Here is a 7,363-nt window from a genome sequence, read left to right as displayed (position 1 = left end):
CGGAGCTAAATACAGAGAGTACCAGTTACAGATCAATGTGGAGCTAAATACAGAGAGTACCAGATCAATGCGGAGCTAAATACAGAGAGTACCAGTACCAGATCAATGTGGAGCTAAATACAGAGAGTACCAGTACCAGATCAATGTGGAGCTAAATACAGAGAACACCAGATCAATGTGGGGCTAAATACAGAGAGTACCAGTTACAGATCAATGTGGAGCTAAATACAGAGAGTACCAGATCAATGTGAAGCTAAATACAGAGAGTACCAGTTACAGATCAATGTGGAGCTAAATACAGAGAGTACCAGATCAATGTGGAGCTAAATACAGAGTACCAGTTACATATCAATGTGGAGCTAAATACAGGGAGTACCAGTACCAGATCAATGTGGAGCTAAATACAGAGAGTACCAGATCAATGTGGAGCTAAATACAGAGTACCAGTTACAGATCAATGTGGAGCTAAATACAGGGAGTACCAGTACCAGATCAATGTGGAGCTACATACAGAGAGTACCAGATCAATGCGGAGCTAAATACAGAGAGTACCAGATCAATGTGGAGCTAAATACAGAGAGTACCAGTTACAGATCAATGTGGAGCTAAATACAGGGAGTACCAGTACCAGATCAATGTGAAGCTAAATACAGAGAGTACCAGTTACAGATCAATGTGGAGCTAAATACAGGGAGTACCAGATCAATGTGGAGCTAAATACAGAGAGTACCAGTTACAGATCAATGTGGAGCTAAATACAGAGAGTACCAGTACCAGATCAATGTGGAGCTAAATACAGAGAGTACCAGTACCAGATCAATGTGGAGCTAAATACAGAGAGTACCAGTACCAGATCAATGTGGAGCTAAATACAGAGAGTACCAGTACCAGATCAATGTGGAGCTAAATACAGGGAGTACCAGTACCAGATCAATGTGGAGCTAAATACAGGGAGTACCAGTACCAGATCAATGTGGAGTTAAATACAGAGAGTACCAGTACCAGATCAATGTGGAGCTAAATACACGGAGTACCAGTACCAGATCAATGTGGAGCTAAATACAGAGAGTACCAGTACCAGATCAATGTGGAGCTAAATACACGGAGTACCAGTACCAGATCAATGTGGAGCTAAATACAGAGAGTACCAGTACCAGATCAATGTGCAGAGGTACAAGGTGTTTGAGGTAGATATGTACATGAAGGCAGGGGAAAGTGACTAGGCATCAGTGTGTGTGTGTGTTTATGTTGTGTCTATATGTGCTTGTGCGTTGTGTGTGTTATGTGTTGTATCTGAATGTGTGTGGGTTTTATGTGTGTGTGTGTGTGTGTGTGTGTGTGTGTGTGTGCGTGTGTGTGTGTGTGTGTGTGTGTGTAAAGTCAATGCAAGATAGGGTCAGTGCAGATAGTCCGGGTAACCATTTAATTAACTATTTAGCAGTATTATGGCTATTTACCAATTTTATGGCTTGGGAGTAGAAGCTGTCTTGGAGCCTGTTGGTCCGAGAGCCTATGCTCCAGACGGTAGTAGAGTGAACAGTCTATGGCGTGGGTGGCTGGAGTCTAGTAATTTGTGATTATAGAGGTCCTGGATGGTAGGGAGCTCAGCCCCAATGATGTACTGGGCTGTCCACACCACCCTCTGGAGTGCAGGGTGGTGAATTCGCCATACCCAGCAGTAATGCAGCCAGTCAATATGCTCTGGATGGTGCAGTTCTAAAACTTTTTGAGGATCTGAGGACCCATGTCAAATCTTTTCAGCCTCCTGAGGCGGAAGAGAAACTGTCATGCCCTTTTCAAGACTGTGCGGGTGTGTGTGAACTATGTTAAATCCTTAGTGATGTGGATGCCAAGGAACTTGAAGCTCTCGACCAGCTCCACTGCATCCCTGGTCAATTTAGATGGGGGCGTGCTCTCCCCTCCTTCTCCTGTAGTCCAAGATCCGATGTTGTCTTGGCACCACACTGCTAAGTCTCAGATACAGAGACCACTTCCTGTAGGCTGTCTCATCACCGTTAGTAATCAGGCCTACCACCGTCGGGTCGACAGCAAACTTGATGATGGTGTTGGAGTCGTGCATGGCCACGCAGTCATGGGTGAACAGGGAGTACAGGAGGGGACCAAGCACACACCCCTGAGAGGCCCCCGTGTTGAGGGTCAGCGTGGCAGAGGTGTTGCCTACCATCACCACCTGGGGCCGGCCAGTCAGGAAGTCCAGGATCCAGTTGCAGATGGATGTGTTCAGTCCCAGGGTCCCAAACTTGGCAATGAGCTTGGAGGGGACAGGCCTCACCAGAGCTCTAGCATCATGTATAGCATGTTACTGTACAGCCACGGCGTTCCAATGTAGGCGCTTAGTGTCCAAATCTGCAATTTTCAACCTGTAAAGGGCTACACAACTTTCACGCAAGACTCTTCCTCGAAGAGAGCATTAAAGGCATTTATATCTTGTTTGGGAGTTCTGCATCACTGGGCATCTCACGGCTGGGTTTACCATTGTAATCCATTATCGTCTGCAAGCCCTGCCACATATGTCAAGCATTGGAGCTGGTGTAATAGGATTACACCTTTCTCCTATATTGTCCTTTTGCATGTTTGAAGTCTTGTCGGTTGTAGCTGGCTTTCTTGTATGCGTCCATGTCCGCTCCCCGCTCCTTGTAAGTGGTAGCTCTAGCCTTTAGCCTAGCGCGGATAGTGTTTGTAATCTATGGTTTGGATACGTTCATATAGTCACAATGGGAACAACGTAGTCTACGTACTTATTGATGAAGCCTGTGACTGTGGTAAACTCCTCAATGCATTCGGATGAAACCCAGAACATATCCCAGTCTGTACTAGCAAAACAGTCTTGTAGTTTTGTGTCTGCTTCATCAGACCACTTCCGTATTGAAGTGAACAGGAAGCAGGAGAAAATAGAGTCATGGTCAGATTCGCCAAAGTGAGGACGAGGGAGGGCCTCGTATGTATTTCTGTGGGTAGAATCAGAGTTTCAGCACCCATAATGAACCTGTGACGTATTGGTAAAAGTGAGGTAGAACGGCTTTAAGTCTCCCTACGTTACAGTCTCCGCCCACCAGAAATACTGCCTGTTTGTTGAGTGCCAAAGTGGTGCTGGCTTGTGGAGGGTCTACAACATCTACGCAGGGCAGGCGCCAGAACTAATCAGTGGGATGGGCCTTTGATTTCCATAGGCAGGCACGTTTTCTCAAGGGACCTCAAGCGCGTGCACATTTTTTTTGATGGGTGTTATATTTAAAAGCCATAGGTGGTTCGTGAGTTTCAAGTATGGGGAAGCATACAATTTATCCTACCATTTCTACCGATCTGTGTGCCAGGTATTATTAATAAAAACATTTTAGATGCGCATTTTTGTGGAACAGTTTAATTTCAATAACATTTTCCTTTGTAAAAATCATTGTCACATGGTTAATCACACAAGTCAGAAGTAAAACGATAAAAATCTGGAGTGGGACAACATTCCACAGGCCACAGTCAACAGCATGATCAACTCTACGTGAAGGAGATGTGTCACTCTGCATGAGGCAAAAGGTGGTCACACCAGATACTGACTGGTTTTCTGATCTACGCCCCTTCCTTTTTTAAATCAGGTTTGAAGGTAAGAGCCATATTTAGACTATGTCGAAGTAACAATGTTTATTACAGCAACAGGGGCAGGCAAACGACAGCTCAAGGCAGGCAGGGGTCGACAATCCAGAGTAGTGGGGCAAAAGTACAGGACGGCAGGCAGGCTCAGGTCAGGCAGAGATCGGTAATTCAGAGGTGGGGCAAAGGTACAGGCAGGCTCAGAGACAGGGCAGGCAAGGGTCAAAACCAGGAGGGCGAGGAAAAAGAGAGACTGGGGAAAAGCAGGAGCTGAGACAAACCACTGGTTGACTTGACAAACAGACAGACGGAAAACAGGTATAGGTACCCAGGGGATAATGGGGAAGCTCGGCGACACCTGGAGGGGGGTGGAGACAAGCACAAGAACAGGAGTAACAGATCAGGGCGTGACATTTTGTGAAGGTATATTTGACCAACAGATGCATATCTGTATTCCCAGTCATGTGAAATCCATATTTTAGGAGTAATGAATTTATTTCAATTGACTGATTTCCTTACATGAACTATAACTTGTTGCATTTTGTTTAGTGTAGATTTATTCACTTAATATATTTATTTAATTCACTTTAAGTCAAACATTTTGCTCAACTATAAATGGAAGAAAATAAAAATGACACTCTTGCAGGGTAACGTCAGAGTTAGGGCATGGAAGCCATTGTCAGGTGCTCAACGGAAAATTCTGCCACCATGATTATCACTGCTAAAGATTGCCACCTAGGGGTGGTAACAAGCAAATGATTCCTCATATTTCCAATATTTCATAAACACATTGACAGTTTTGATAGTTTTGATGTCTTCACTATTATTCTACAATGTAGAAAATAAGTTTAAATAAAGAAAAACCCTTGAATGAGTAGGTGCGTTAGTAGCTACAGTACCAGGGCTGTAGTGGAGCGGGTCGAGAGTTTCAAGTTCCTTGGTGTCCACATTATCAACAAACTATCATGGTCCAAACACACCAAGAAAGTGGCATGACAACACCTTTTCCCCCTCAAGAGACTGAAAAGATTTGGCAAGAGTCTCCAGATCCTCAAAAAGTTCTACAGCTGCACCATCGAGAGCATCCGGTTGCATCACCGCCTGGTATGGCAACTGCTCTGCACCCGACCGTAAGCTCTACATAGGGTAGTTGGGGCGGTATGCGAATTGAAGTGGGTCTAGGGTTTCCCGGATGATGGAGTTGATGTGAGCCATGACTAGCCTTTCATGACCAGACTATTTATTTGCAGTGCAGAGACTGCAGTGGTACACTAAAACAATTAGGCATGGGTTGCTCTTTACACATTGTTTATGTTGTTGTCTTTCTCTTTTGTGATGTAGCAGATTGAAAGAGAAGTGGGCTCTTCTCCTGTATCCTCTCCGGAAACAGGGATACCATGGTTGGTCCTAAGACCCTGGCCACTGCCCCTCTCATTCTCAGCGAGACAGAGGGAGACTCCAAGTGGGATGTCAGTCCTTCCACGCCCTTTACACCCGTGCGGTGTGACCCTGACCTGGCAGCGTTGTCACTCTCTTCCTGCGGTCTGCTTTTCCTCTCCACTCAGTGAGATGGCTCCCAGGGGTCTAGTAGTGCCTTTCTTTGGTAAGCTTCAGATGACTTCTAGAGCTTCCCGTTCCTCTCTTCAGTCTCCTGAGTTCCTCCCGAAGTGTTAGGGCTGGATGAGTCAAAGCTGTAAACCTTGAGCCCTTGGAAGACAGTGGAAACTGGTGCTCTTCACAGCCATCAATTGTGTAAGCAAGATATAGAGGAGACCTGTAGCCTAGCTTCTAGTGCAGTCACCATCACAACCTTCATCAGTGCTGTGCATCCTAAAATAGTTGTCTGTGTACTTTCTTGCAATGACAATCTTTTTTGTTCAAAACTCCTTACATGCATCTGGCTTTAGAATCTAATTTGGAATCCCACCTGTATCTGTCAGCAGCACCAGACTCACAAAACAACATTTCAGAAGATGTTCAAAGCTCTCTAGGGCCTTAATCATCACAAAATATGTGGAACATTCTGGAGGCCTAGTCTAGTCCAGTGACAGACATGGCTGGAGAGAGTATTTTTACACCTGCTTGGCTGCTGTGAGATGGAGCAGACACATTTTTATAGCATCAGGCTGCTTGCCTGAAGTGGAGACCCCACCGGCACAAGACTAATCCATGCAGCATTTATTGGATTATATCTGTGAAACAGCCACATATAAAACAGCACTTTTGGCAAGTTGATGAACATTCACATTTTAAATAACGATCAACCGTCAAAAGTTCAAATGTAATCAAAAGTTGTTTATGGATACATGCCAGTGTTACTGTAAATTAAATTAGTTATTTTGTCAGAGTATATACAGTTGCCAAGCCTGGCTAATTGCCTGCAAGTAATACTGCTACTGAATGCCAAGTTTGACCTATTTAGAAATGTCTATAGATACAGTTTCATACTGAATGCCAAGTTTGACCTATTTAGAAATGTCTATAAATACAGTTTCATACTGAATGCCAAGTTTGACCTATTTAGAAATGTCTATAGATACAGTTTCATACTGAATGCCAAGTTTGACCTATTTAGAAATGTCTATAGATACAGTTTCATACTGAATGCCAAGTTTGACCTATTTAGAAATGTCTATAGATACAGTTTCATAGCCATCATGAACCATGGAACCATTATCTACTCTGATTTATTGGTCTTTGATTCTCTCAAAGACAAATTAATTCTCACTAAAGGCTATGAAAGACTTGGTCCAGTTAACTTAAGAGGGTATAATTCTGTTTTGATGAATATATGTTCTTCCACATTAAAACTAATGCAGTTTCCAAATGCTCGGCACAAACCTCAGTTTTCCAAAAAACAATGCCTCGAATCAAAGATGCATAACGTCTCTGTTTCCTATTCACAAAGGCCTTTACCATACTGTTCTGTACTTAATTCTCGAAAGCTCTAGTGTACATACATTTTATACAGGCTGTATGGTACTGTACATGCTCCTCTAATGCCCTCATCTGAACACTGCCGGCATTACAACTCATACCTCTGATCTGCTGAGTACAGTCACCATACAAATACTGTACCATTCTGTAAAAAAATAACAAAAACACATTGAGTGTGACATTACAACCCACCTTGTTCATTATGAGGATCTTAGTTAGCTATTCTGTCATGTTCTCACTACTAGACCAATGTCTATACACTGATTAAGTTCCATCAATTTGAAGTGTTGTTTCATTTGGCACAACTTGTTGGCATCTTAAAATAAGCATCAGCATCCCATATGGTGCATCATTGCAAGCCAAGAGGACATAAGCTTTTGTCGATTGGACAAAAGCCAGGAAACTCTTTCCAAGAATGTTCAGGGTTATTGAATGTTCTCCTTATTTGGAGATGGAGTAGGCCTAAATGTCTATACAACAACTTATTATTGTTTTATTCATCAACATAGTGACCATTTCATTTATAATGCTTGTCTCGTCTGGGGAGAAGAGTAAGTGAGCATAAATTATTGCCCATGTCAATAAGCATTTCAAAGGTATCTATGGCTTTGAAGAGGAAAAGTGTCAGGGTTGTCATAGCGCTCTGTTAATTAATCAGCCTCTGTAATTAGTTGCCAGCTGTGAATAGGATTCAGCTGCAAATTTGAGGCATACAGATCATGGAGGTCATGGTCTGATTATGATGTCAAAAAACACATTTTCATTCATTTCTTCTTCTTCTTCTCTGGATAGTGTACACTGCATATATATGCATAATATGATT

Source organism: Oncorhynchus mykiss, chromosome 1, assembly GCF_013265735.2.
Source record: "Oncorhynchus mykiss isolate Arlee chromosome 1, USDA_OmykA_1.1, whole genome shotgun sequence".
Classification (NCBI taxonomy): domain Eukaryota; kingdom Metazoa; phylum Chordata; class Actinopteri; order Salmoniformes; family Salmonidae; genus Oncorhynchus; species Oncorhynchus mykiss.
Note: the sequence above shows the minus strand (reverse complement) of the source record.